Source organism: Grammomys surdaster, unplaced genomic scaffold (genome assembly GCF_004785775.1).
Source record: "Grammomys surdaster isolate TR1022 unplaced genomic scaffold, NIH_TR_1.0 181, whole genome shotgun sequence".
In the NCBI taxonomy this organism is placed as follows: domain Eukaryota; kingdom Metazoa; phylum Chordata; class Mammalia; order Rodentia; family Muridae; genus Grammomys; species Grammomys surdaster.
In genome coordinates, this window is record NW_021604626.1 from 1,741,150 (window position 1) to 1,755,183 (window position 14,034).

The 14,034-nt window shown below is 43.5% G+C and overlaps 1 protein-coding gene across 13 annotated transcripts in view; it reads right to left on the reverse strand.

Moving 5' to 3' along the window:
- Pard3 (par-3 family cell polarity regulator) overlaps positions 1–14,034 on the reverse strand; it is a 556,386-nt gene that overhangs the window by 483,683 nt on the left and 58,669 nt on the right. The window lies entirely within an intron of this gene.

Below are 14,034 nucleotides of genomic sequence, written 5' to 3' on the forward strand. Positions count from 1 at the left end.
AGAAGGAGAAGAAGGAGAAGAAGGAGAAGAAGGAGAAGAAGGAGAAGAAGGAGAAGAAGGAGAAGAAGGAGAAGAAGGAGAAGAAGGAGAAGAAGGAGAAGAAGGAGGAGAAGAAGAAGAGTAGTAGTAGAAGAGAGTAGAGGCAGGCCATGAGCACGTGGAGAGAGAGGGGGAAGGAGAATGGGGAGAGAAGGGGAAAAGAGTAGGGAATCAAGAGCAAGAAGAGAAGAGAGAGAGAGGAGAGGGCAAGCAGCACCTTTTATAGTGAGTCAGGCACATCTGGCTGTTGCCAGGTAACTGTGGGGCAGAGCCTAGAAAGAATGTCAACAAGCAGTGCCCAAGAAATGACCCTCTGATCATCCACAAGGTAACCTTCTGACTGCCATGCACACATGTGCACACACACACATTAATGTGTACCCAAGCACACACTAATAAATGCACGCACACACACACACACACACAATTATGATAATAAAAATACAGTAATAGTATCAGTACCTATCATGTGGCTGTTAAATGCTAAGAATGGAATACCAGAAGCAGATCCATTCAGATAAACTTGACAGCTTAGATTGGGTGGAGCAATTCCTGTGAAAATACAAATTCTCATAATTAAGATAATATGCAAAATCAGGATCATCCTGTACTTTTTTTAAGTGTGTATTCATAATCTGAAACTTTCCCACACGAAAGCTCCAAGCTCAGATAGTTTGCTTCAGAAAAAAAAAAAAACTACTACTATTTGACATCAGCTCTCCAAGTAGCAGAGGACATGTCTTGACTCATTACATAAGTTCAGTACAGGCCTGATACATATCTTAATTTTCATCAAATCAATTCCAGCAATAGGTAAAAGAAACAAATCACCAGTAAGGGTAAGATGCAAAGACAGGATACATACAGACAAAATTCCTTTCGTCAAAATCACTACTTGCTTGTGAAAGTTAAGACACTGAGTTTGTAGACTGATAAGAACTGCTAACTGAACACTGTATACCACACCGCTGAAAATCTGCAGAACATGGAACCACTTGTTCAGTGATCTCCAGGTCAGGACAGAGAACCCGAATTTTAAAGAAGACAAAGCCTGGCCATGCAGAAAAGCCCTGGTCTTTCAGATGCAGACAGACAGACAGACAGACAGACAGTGCCGTAAGGGGTTCAACAGCCTTGAGAAACACACAGACACAAAGCCACATTTGCAGTAAGAATGATAGTGGAGACCTAATCAACTCTGTCCTCAAAGCCACTTTTTTAACAAATTTAGCTTTTGAGTTTTTAAAGACAATGCTTATTTTAATATGTCTCAATTAAAGATAAGCAGCCGGCTGCCAAAAGCAAACTAAGAGGTTAGGGAAGTGGATCTGGTTAAACACCTCTATTAGCATAAATTAAGGAACTAAGTTCCCCAAACTCAAGGATTCTGTGACTACAGATTCCCATAGGCTGTCAGCACAAGGAAGAAACCCGCCTCTCCCTAAATGTGCACAAGACACAGGATCATGGCTACAATCAGTGGAGAGCACCATGCTCTGGACTCTTAAAAAAAAAAAAAAAAGACCATTTAATTGTATCATCTTCATCATCATCATCATCATGTATGTGTATATGAAGACGTGTGTGTATGTGTGTGTATGCATGTGCGTGTGAGGCATGCTATTCCTGTGGAGGCAAAAAACAGGTCAATGAGAGCAGTCCTCTCCCTCCACCCTTACCTGGGTGACAGGAACAAATTGGTATAGTCACGAAGCAACAGTCTCTACCTGCTGAACTGTCTTGCTGTCCTCTGAGATGTTTCTTTACTCTGATTTTGTCGTGATCACTTTAATTCAGATGAAATCCAAATTGCAAAATCATGCCCAATCATCTCTTATGAACTCTCCTATTAAGCAGGTTTGAATTTCAATTAAAAAACAAAAAAAAACACACACACATAAAAATAAAATAAATCAAAATTACAGTATATGTTGGTGTGAAAACCTCAGGTCCCCCATAAACTTCAACTAAGCCTCATCTGGAGAGCTGTTCTTGTGCAAAAGTTTGATCAGTCCTTAATGCCCATCTTAGATGCTAGGTCCAGACATAGACAGCTGCCACAGATGAACTTCCTGCTCTAGCGGTGACTAAGGCAGAGCAAAACATATACACAGTGTTAGCATTCTGTCTAAGCTCCGCCCCACAGTTACCTGGCATCAGCTAGATATGCTCTGCCCCACGGTTACCTGGCAACAGCCAAGTGTGCCTGATTCACTATAAAAGGGGCTGTTTGCCCCCCTCCTCACTCTCTTGCTCTTCCCTCCTTGCTCCCACTCTTTCCCCATTCCCTTCCCCCCTTCTCTCTCCACGTGCTCATGGCCAGCCTCTACTTCTCTACTCTCTGCCTTTCTCTGCCTCTACTACCCTCTTAACTCCTCCCCATGCCCTAAATAAACTCTATTCTATACTATACCTACACTGTTGTGTGGCTGGCTGGTCCCAGCATGGGCCCTCTGAGGCACCCCCTTTCCCCATACCTGACTATACCTCCATAGAACACATCCCCTCTCTCTTGACCTTTTTATAAACACATCACGCAGCACTTATATATTTATAGTTCTTTGTTCCATGACCTCTGGGAAGCAGCATGAAAACCTACAGCTACCTGTGCTACAAGGTAAATTAAGGATTGTCATATGTTTGGGTGCTGTCTTAGGGTTTCTGCTGCTGGGATAAAACACCATTACCAAAAGCAACTCTGGGAGGAAATGGCTTATCCCAATATTTATAGGTTGTAGTCCATCATCCTGATATGTCAGGATAGGAACTCAAGAAAGGAAACGAAGGGAAAGTCACGGGAGGATGCTACTTATTGGCCTGCTCCTTATTGATTTGCTCAGACTGATTTCTTACACACCCCAGGACCATCTACCACAATGGGCTGGATCCTCACACATCAGTTACTAATGAAGAGAATGTGCTACAGGCTTGCCCACAGGCCAATCTCGTAAGAGTATTTTCTCTGCCAGGGTTCCCTCTTTGAAGATGACTCTAGCTTGTGTCAAAATGACATAAAACTAGCCAGCACGGGGCTATGAAAGGATGTAAAACATTAATCTGTCATTAAAATCACTGAGCCGAAAGAGACTGTAAAGCCTCTGGGCAGTATCTCTACATACACAGCCCTGGCTGAAGCTCAAAGACAAACGAACCATTTGAGTGACAAGACCTACAACCCCCTCCCAGGGTTCTCAGCACACCACACACTTCTGCCTACATCTTTATTTTTAACTGAAACCAGAGGAAAAGCAAATAGGACCATAAAGTGGCAAATATTTGCAAGAGAGAAAGACAAGGGATAAGTTTACTGGCTCCAAAGAGACCAGGACCACAAACAGGATCCTGGGGTCCTCCATCTCAGAATTACACGAGAGGAGAAAAGAACATTGTGCTCACAAAGCTGCTGTTTGTGAAGTGAATTGCAGCAGTGAACCTTTCCTTGGAAAATTAAGGCAGAGTGTGTTTCCCATCTTGAGGTCTGAACTTGAGAGAAGACACTTCTCACAACTGCTGCTGAAATGTACAATACAAGAGTGTTAGTCAGGGTTTCTATTCCTGTACAAACATTATAACCAAGAAGCAAGTTGGGGAGGAAAGAGTTTATTCAGTTTACACTTCCACATTGCTGTTCATGACCAAAGGAAGTCAGAACAGGAATCAAGCAGGTCAGGAAGCAGGAGCTGATGCAGAGGTCATGGAGGGATGTTACTTGTTGGCTTGCTTCCCCTGGCTTGCCCAGTTTGCTTTCTTATAGAACCCAGGACCGCTAGCCCAGGGATGGAACCACCCACAATGGGCTGGGCTCTCCCACCCTTGATCACTAATTGAGAAAATGTCTTACAGCTGGATCTCATGGAGGCATTTCCTCGAGGGAGGCTCCTTTCTCTTTGATAACTCCAGCTTGTACCAAGTTGACACACAAAACCAGCCAGTACACCAAGAAAAGGACATACCACAGGACAGACACCAAGAGCCTTACCAGTGGTGTGGTAAAGCCTGCAACACCTGCCTCAACCTTCTTACCTGAGCACGGAAGGAGCACACACAGTGGAGGGCTCAAGGCAGAGCTAGTCTGTACGACTCCTTCACTTTTTAACAGCTCTCTTGGCTACCTGTTTTTTTGGTTTTGTTTTTGTTTTGTTTTGTTTTAAAAAAAGCACATAAAATCCACATCTTCCTCTAAGACTCCGATAAATGGATAACCAGCTCTGACAAGCCCACAGCTGCTGCCAGTGCCCACACTCAGACGAAGAGCTGAAGGCCACAAGACAGAGGCAGCAGGCCAGGAGAGAACTCAGTGCCACCCCCTGCACTGTCAGCACCAGGCACAGCGGGGACTTCAGTTCATAGGGGACCAGCCTCCCACACACTCCCTGGATCTCTCTCTCTTTCTTACCTAATACAAGAAACAGAAGAGACTGCAGTGAGGGGTTCTGAACCAAAGCTGGACAAGGGAACATCAAGTGTCTACAGAACACAAAGGCAATGGCCACTCCTCTACCAGCTGACAGACAAAAACGTTTCATGATCAAACCAAAACTCTAGCCTCTCGGCCATCGACTTTAAACCAAAGTTCAAAAGCACCACTCTGGATCAAGTGCAGGATGACGGCCCATCCATTCCCTGAATCCACACTGGAACTGAACCTGCCCAGGATCCCAGGATCACCATGGCTACCATCAGCTATAAACGTTCAATGCTTGTCAGTTTTTCAAAAGATTCTTCCATTTTAAGATTAAATAGAGAGTGGGAGAGGAGTATGAATAACATTTCCTGTTCTACCAGTTGTCTAGGATTTTAATGCAAATAAACTTCTATCGGTAAGAGAAAGCGTCTATGAGAAGTTTTCTAAATCTCTATTTCTAAGAGAAAAATGATACAGTTACAAGAAAGAGAGGAAGGGTACCAGGCATGGTGTTGTATGTCTTTAATCACAGCACTTGGAAGAAAAATAATAAATAAATATGAAGTAAAATCCCTTTTTTCTAAGAAAAGAGAAAAAAGAGGCCAAAAATGGAAAGTTCCGTAAAAACGAATATCAACTTAAGAAAATGGTGAAAGTCCTGCTAAGGCTGGGAAACGCAAACCAGATCTATTTCTATTTACCTGACAAAGCTGATAGGAGACAAGTTGGTGTGCACAAATGTGGAGTAACTCTTTTTCTTCGGTACAATTCGCCAACATCTAGTAAAACATAACGCACACACCTCCCATGACAAGCTTCTTGTGTGTCCTACAGCAAAACCACTGCACAGTATAGCTGTGGGGGTGCCATGGGATTTCCAACAAAGCAACAGAAAAATATGAACACTATTATTAAAAGAATGATTACAGAATTACCCTCCATGTCAAGAGATAAAGTCCATTCCCCACCCCCTCAGGTTTGTTCTCTGCCGTATCTACACACCTTGGTACCTTTACAGCATCTGTCTTTCAAGACATTAAAATACTACATTCTTAAAGCTACACTGCTATGATAATTTACCTTGTTTTCACGTATTGCCATTAATCTCATCCTGTGCCAAAATTATAAGCATTTTTTGTAGGTAGGTAGGTAGGATAGTAAAGTCATCCTTCAGTATCCCCAAGAATAGCTACTGAGGTTCCAGAATCTTAGATGACAAAATCTGCAGGTGTCCTAAATTCTTCCACAAAATGACAATGTCAGCCTAGAACCTATGCAGGTGTCCCATATACTATAAATCATCTCTGCTAAGTAAGCACTGTGTTGTTTGGGAAATACTGATGCTTAATATAGAGCAATGTTTTTCAATTGTGTTCCACCTGTGATTAGCTGAACGTGTGGTATAAAGCTGACAGTCACAATGGGCCTACTGTATGCACTAATGGTCACAATGGGCCTACTGTGCGCATGGTGCTGGGGACTGTCTGGTCTTAGGTATCCACTAGGGGCTTGTGGTAGATGTGTAAGTTATGGGGGCCTCCACCTTCTCTTCCAAAGAAACCTTTCCTTTTTTTCTCCTTTGAAAAAAATATGAACAGTCTGGAGAAATAGCTCAGTGGTTAAAAGTACTTACTGGCTGCTCTTGCAGAGGATCTGGGTTCAGTTCCCAGCATGTACCTGATGGCTCATCACTATAACTCTAGAGCCAGACGATCTGAACCCCTTTTCTGGCTTTCATAGTTACTGCACTATGGTACCCAAACGTGCACACATGCAAAACACCTATACACATACAATAAAAATAAATGATAAAATACAGAAATAAAAACACCGGACAGGGAAAATAGAATACAGACATCTAAATGTTTACACCCATCCACGAAATATTTGCCTTTCTTTTGCGTGTGATTGGAAACAAGAGGGGGAAAAGAATAGCTTTGGCTGAAGATATGATAATATCCCATATGCTAAAATCTGCCAACTCAAACACGTAAATATAAATTCACTGCTAAGTAGGTCGAATGCCATGCCCTTAGTATGGCTTTTTTTCCTTTTAATTTATTTTTTGTTTGTTTGTTTTAGACAACCAGTGGGCAGAAAGTCCCATCATCTCTCCAGGGTTCCTGACACTACTGATCTATCTCTCACAAGAAAAACAAACGTAAAGCTAATGTTTTCAAACTACAAACGAGACATTTTCCACACCAAAAATCTGCGTTTCACACAAAGACAGAGGGAACACGGTCTTTGCTTCAACAGTCCTGACACAGGCTGCACCCGAGTGCTCTCAACTCTCCTGGATATCGACTTTACTCACTAGTGAGAAGCATCCTGGTATCAGAAAACAAATCTCAGCAACAGAGAAAGTCAAAGCGCTCTACGGGGAAGATGCAGCCACCTAACATTTATCTACACCCTGTACTCTGAAGTCTGTTGTAATTGCTTTATTACAAATCCATCAAACCCTCTTCCCACCCATTAATCCAACTAGCAAAGAAAATTCCGGGAGATTTGCACTTTGCCCATCAGACCGTCCACGTGCGCAGCATTACCTGGAAGTTAATACTTAAACACTGTGGGATTTGTTCAGGAATTTTTTTTTTTTAATCATAACCAGAATTAGGATCTCATGGTTTTAACTTCTCAGTTGAACTTCTGAGCTGTCCTCAGAAGGAAGGATGTATCCTCCACGGGAAAACCCAAAGAGGATTCAACAGGGAGCTGCCTCCAAATGCTACCCCACCCCCAACCTCATCCCACTGGGATAATAGCCAAGGAGCAGTGTGTCCTCTGACCCCTGCCCCAGGGGGAGGCATTTCCAAAGCCCAGATGGACTCTGCTTGGCTCGCGATTAGTCAGACATCACCATCACGCCTACATAATTTGAAATTGCAAATATCTGTGGATGTGTTAGCCTCCCAAGCAGTCCCCTAACTTCTAAAAGATAAGGACCATTCTCCAATGTTAAATAGTCTCAGAGCATTCTTTTAATTCAAATATGTGGTATAAGGCCCGAAGTCAAGGCTCAGTTTTCTATGTTGTCTACATACTTGGGGAAATCAGAAGCATCTCAAGATCTTAAGAACCTCTCTACACTAGATCCCTGCTGTTGAGGCCCCAGAACAAGACAATAGCCTGCCTGATCATAGTGAAAGGCAATAGCTCCCCTAAAAGTAAGCCATCTAAGGTTAACCAGTCCCCTGCTGTCCCATAGAAGTGTTCAAACAGGCCAGTCACACCCTTAGGGAAACCAGGGGCCCGCCTCAACCTCTAAGTCCTCCCACTCCTGTTTGCTCTCTGTGGCTTCAGGAGCCCTGCACACCATGGTTCCTCCCTTCCAGGCTATGCACAGGGGAACGGATAGACTGAATCAGCTAGGTCCATGACCATAGGGAGGGAATCCTCCCTTACCCACAAGGTGAAGACATGATCAAAGTAAAATATCCATTTCTAATTAAAACCTAGATAGTGATGGGACACAGAATGGCAAACAGCACTATAGTTGCAAAACAGAAACAAAAATTAATCTGCAAAACAGACATGCTGTGATCTAGTGTTCGAGGTGAGCAACCAGGGCCTTCTACCCAATGAACTAAGAGCTCACACTCTGGAAATGTTTCAGGGGTAAGTAGATGAATGAACAGAGAAATGGGGTCTTTGAAGGGTAGAACCCCCTTTCCGGAGTCCCAAACACTTGTACAGAGGATTTGGTTCAACTCAGCTTAGAAGCAACTCCACTCTTCCTTAATAGAGCAAACCTCAATACAAACAAGACATAGATTGCCTTGGGAAATGTTTTTGCAAGTCAAGGCTTTAAAAAAAAAAAAAAACAAAAACTGACACAGAGCAGGAAATGGAAGAGTTATTTTAAAATTTTGGAAATGAGTAACTTCAGTCATTTGAAAAGTTTGACAGCAGCAGATCTCTCGTGTTTCCCTGATTCTCATGTATATGTTCCAAATCCCAGCTAGGATATCAAGATCTAATCACAGAAGCACGAAGGTTGGGGAAGAGGAACACAAAGAGAGCCGGGAAAGGGCAAGAAGCATCAGACATGGTGCCAAGAATTCCTTCCACGGAGTGTTTGTTTGTGTGGTTGAACTATAAGTCCACAAAGTCAAAGGCTCCTCAAACATGAATTGTCTTCTGCTTTTCAACAGACGCCAAAGTTGATTATGTGGTCAGGCAAGCAGACTTGCCTAGGTCTGAGCTAACAACAGCCCAAAGCTAAAAGCTTTCCCAGGCGATTTTGCCTTCAAGGTCTGCCCTTCGATGGGCTGGGACTGATGTCATTCACACATGGCCACAAAGCAGAGTCACACGGCTCGCAAAGCAAGTACAGCCACAAAGCTATGTATGGTTTGAACATCTGTGCGCCATCTAAGATTCTGGTTGAAATGTAACCCCCAAAGCAACAACATTAAAAGAGAGAGAGAGCATTTCCCAGCGCCACCTTTTTTTTTATTTGTTTTTTATTAGCATATATTACGTATTCATAATAATGGGTCTGGAGCTGGTATGAATAAGATGCCCCTTAAGTCTCAGGCGTGTAAATACTTGGTCCCCATTTGGTGATACACTTTGGAAAAGATTAAGAAATGTGGCCTTGCCGGAGGAAGTATGTCATTGGGGGGGGGGGCGCTTTGAGTAGACTTGAACAAATCAGTCAGTTCTCTCTGCTTCATGTTTGTGGTTGAAGATGTGACCTGACAGCGGCTGATCCAGCCACCTACCATCTGTCTGCCACCTGCTATTTATGCTCCACCAGCATGGACTCTAAACCTGCAAGTGTAAGTCCAAAATAAACCCTTCCTCCTATAAGTTGTCTTGTTCGTGCTCACTAAGCTTTGTAATGACATTTTCACACATGTATACAATGCACCTGGGTCATATCCTACCCTCTTTTGCCATCTCTTTTTCTTATACTGCTCCATTGGTGTCATTCTCCTTCCCAACTAGCCCCCATCCACTTTAATGTCTCTTCTTGGGGGTGCAGTTCATTAGCGTTGCTTACAGGAGCATGAATACCTTACCAGTGGCTACACCGCTGAAGTTAATGGCTCTCAAAGGAGGGTCTTTTAGGAGTAGGCAAGTGCCTTGTAAAGAGGTCAAAGGGAACTAGTTAAACTCGCTGGTCCTCTTCAGTCAGCCTGTGGATAGAGCAGGAAGTATCTTGGAAACAGAGACACACCCTCTCCAGACCTGGAGCCTGGGGGCTTGACTCTTCCAGCCTTCAGAGGTGAGAAAAGCAGAAACCTGATGCTTATAAATAATATCTATTTCTAAATAATATCTTATAAATAATATCAGTATTTCTGTTACCGCCATCAAATAGTCTAAAACAGACAGCAAAGCAGCACAATACACAATTAGGAACTGGGCAGACAATGACCAAAGGAGAGGTTCTCAAAGCCTCAAGGAGCCGGGCTGGCCACAGTTCCAGGTGCACTGAGCAAAAAAAGAAGAGAAGACAGGCAAGACAAAGCTCTGAACCAACCTAAAGGCTGTAGGTCTCACTACACTAGAATGAACACAAATATTTTTCTCTTCTGTATTTCTGTTAATCCTTAACCAACTCATAAAATTGTATAACAAGCAGCTCCCAGCTTAAAGAAAGTAGATGCCAACTCTGAGCCAATCGGAGTGATCATGGCCAGGAACATGGGTTCATGTTGCTCCAAACATCAAAGATTATAATATATATATATAAAACTAACCATGTTATTGGGACAACAGCAAGGTGAAGGAATTGCTATCGGTCTCAGACACTACCTGACGGCATTTGTAGCTTTGGAGTTGATAGGAACTAGAATACTAAGAATACATTTCACAAGTTTTATCTAATAGTTAAAAAGTATGTTAGGTCAGATATAGGCATGCTCGTGGAATGGCTGTTAAAGGAACTAAAGATAGCTCAAGATAATTTGACTCTTAGACAGACAACACCTTAAAACTCTCCACAACCAGAAGGGTCTAATCATTCAGCCTTCTAGAGACAAATAAGCAAGTTACTCCTCCTCCTCCTCCTCCTCCTCCTCCTCCTCCTCCTCCTCCTCCCCCTCCTCCTTCTGGAGGAGTCTGCATGTGTATTTCAATACACTGCTTTACTTTAGCAGCAATTTTTTTTTGATTCTTTATTCTTTTTTTAAACACTTCAGTCTTTATCCCTCTCCTGGTACACCTTCTCACTGTTCCTCATCCCATACCTCCCCCCACCTCCCTGTCTTCAAGAATATGTCCCCACCCCCCCCACCCCCACCCCACCAGACCTCCCACGCCCCAGGGCCTCAAGTCTCTTGAGGGTTAGGTGCATCTTCTCTCACTGAGCCCAGACCAGGCAGTCCTCTGCTGTATGTGTGTTGGGGGCCTCATATCAGCTAGTGTATGCTGCTTGGTTGGTGGCTCAGTGTTTGAAAGATCTCGGAGGTCCAGGTTAGTTGAGCCTGCTGGTATTTCTATGGGGTGGCCTTCCTCCTCAGCTTCTTCCAGCTTTTCAATAATGCAACCATAGGGGTCCCCGGTTCTCTCCATTGGTTGGGTGTAAGTATCTGCATCTGACTCAGCTGCCTGTTGGGCCTCCTGGAGAACAGTCATGCTAGGCTCCTGTTTGTAAGCACACCATAGCATCAGTAATAGTGACAGGCCTTAGGACCTCTCCTTGAGCTGGATCCCAATTTGGACCTGTCACTGGACCTCCCTTCTCTCAGGCTCTCCTCCATTTCTGTCCCTGCTGTTCTTTCAGATAGGAACAATTCTTGGTTAGAGTTTCTGACTGTGGAATGACAACCCCATCCCTCCACTTGTCTTTCTACTGGAGGTGCAATCTACAAGTTCCCTCTCCCCATTGTAGTGCATTTCATCTAAGGTCCCTCCCTTTGAGTCCTGAGAGTCTCTCACCCCCCAAGTCTCTGGTAAATTATAGAGGGTCTCCTTACCTCCTAGCTCCTTTAGCTGCAATTTTAACTCATGAAGAAACACATCTCTTCACTGCTGTCATTATAAAGGGAAGGGGGGAGGAGAGTGAGAAGGGGGAAAAGGGGGAAGGAAGAAAAAGAAAAGGAAGAGGTTGGCAGCAATGAGGAGAGGGTTAGTGATGATGATGAGTCTGGCATGTTTCTGAAGAGATCTCACATAGGGAGAGCAGGGCCTAAGTCCACCTGAATTATTCTTCTTACAAATGTTACAGAAGACTGTATACCTAGCAGGGTCTCGGTACCTAGAATATTAAGTATTTCTTGAAGCACACACAGTTAGTTGTGTGAAAATCATTCTCTTCTTTCAGAGGGTCAGAGAAGGGATGGGGGGCGGATGAGGACTACAGGTCTCAGTCTTCTCACACAGCTCACTGAGCCCAGGAATCCAGAAGATTCCAGAGGAACAGAAGGTGGGGTTGTACCGAGTGACAGTAGAAAGAGAGAAAATACAAACAGAGCAGCTGGTCAGAGGTGCCCACCTGTGTGCGCCTCTCTGATGCCTCCCTGACGAGGAAGGAAGGATTAGAAAAGTCTTCAAGAGCTGTTCCCAGCACCTGCTATTTCATGTTTCTCCTAGCACCTGTGGTGACTGGGAGTTGGTAGCTGAGGCTGTCGACTGTATAAATTCCAAAAATACAAGTACCAGAGGACACAGGGATGCTCCGGTAGCCAAGTGGTTAAAAGAGAAAGAAATCTATCTAGATCTAGAACTTCAGGAAATATGTGTATCCTGAGCATTCCAAAGTCACCAGCCTTCTAAGCAATAGCAGCTTCCATCCATCCCACAGTGACTTATGGCAAAATGACACCTGTGATCAGTCACTGACATCACTGTGAGAAGATGCTCAAGTCAAGTTATACCCGCCCAGGCCCCCTTCACGAGCCTGTCATTCTGTTCAGGACTTTCCTCTGACCAGCCTTGATATTTTAGGAATAACAAATGATGTTCCTCACCTAGAGTAAAACAGTTTGGCAAATAAAGTTTTATTTGGTACAAGAATAAAGATGACATGTGTCCTTTTCCTTTGGAGACCGATAGTTCACAAAATAATAAGACCCACTAAGCCTACTGATTACTCAACCACATTGAGTAAAAAGTGATCTAAAAATATGGTAAGTGTGAAACATGACTTCATACACAAATATCACATATCACCATGCCATGAGCAGACAGATTATGCCAACAGCTTTAATCCACAGTAAAAATGCAAAACTGTCTCACATTGCCCTGGCTAGACTTGATCTCTAATTAGTAGAAGATGACTATGCTTCTGGCTCTCCTGCCTGCAGCCCCTCTAATACTGTAATCATCGCTGTTCATAACCAGTTTGTACATTGCTAAAAACGTGACCCCATGCCTACTCAAAGTACACTTCCTTCAACTTAACTACATCCAACACCGCAAGGGGAGAAAAAAATGTTTACACATGAAAAGATTATGTCTCAATGGAACTAGTCTATTTCCAGATAAGCAGACCAATAAACTCGAGAATTAATACCACACTTTACAAATGAAATAAAACGTCAGACTTAGAATTAACTTCCTGCTCCTGGAAAAAGCCCATGTCTGTGGTTGCATGGGAGTGACATTTTGATTTTAAAAGAATGTCATCCTTAGTGAATAAGAGAACAGCTATTCCTGTTTCACTGGGTTTTATGTACTCTAAACATTCTAAGAGTTCTGAATAGTTCTCAGCACACCTCCAGACTCACGTAGAAGTGACTTCCCTGTGCAGTTGAGCAGAGTCATCTATAAGAAACAGAACCATCTGTAACAGAACACCCAGTCAGCACGGAACCTTTCTCGTGGCAGCCAGTGCCCTGTGGAATCCTTTCCCTGAGGCAGGAAAACCTGGCTGTTTCGCTGCACACCATGCACACACACATTTACAAGAGTCCAGGGCTCTGTTCCACTTTGCATTGTGCTTATAATCAACAGGTATCACACTTCAGGATGAAATCCCATACACTATCAGATATCGTAACAGCTCAAAGAAATTACCTAAAGATGGCTAAAACACATCAGTACATATATTCTGGCTTTCACAAACTCACAGGATACTTAGAGTCCATAAAAGCACAATAAGATGACAAAGACAAACAGAAAAACTAACCTTAAAGCATACAGCCCAGCAATATAACAAGCCTAGGCCAACTTCCTAACCTGCAGACTCGGCATTGGTATTTTATACCACAACACATTCCCATCAAGCCACCTATCACAACAATTATCTTTTTTAGATTTCAAAGTATTTTGACCACTGCTGTCTCCACAGTTCCTCCATCCAGAAACCTGGAAGAGTAAAAATACAGGTGACCATTCCATTTTGCTGCTTTAGAGACAGTTACAGAGATTAGATTTCCATCACATCACACTATCTCCTGACTCCCGGGTCTTTGGGCAACATCACACATGCATAGTCTCCATCTCATGAACAGCTCAAGTTCTTCACTTCATTTCAGCTTCCCTGTTTGTTAAAACCCTGGCAGCCAAACTATATCATAAAGTCAAAGGTTATTACATATAGAAAAGAGGGATGCTGCAGGCACAGGGCAAAGGGATGCTGCAGGCACAGGGATGCTGCAGGCACAGGGCACAGGGATGCTGCAGGCACA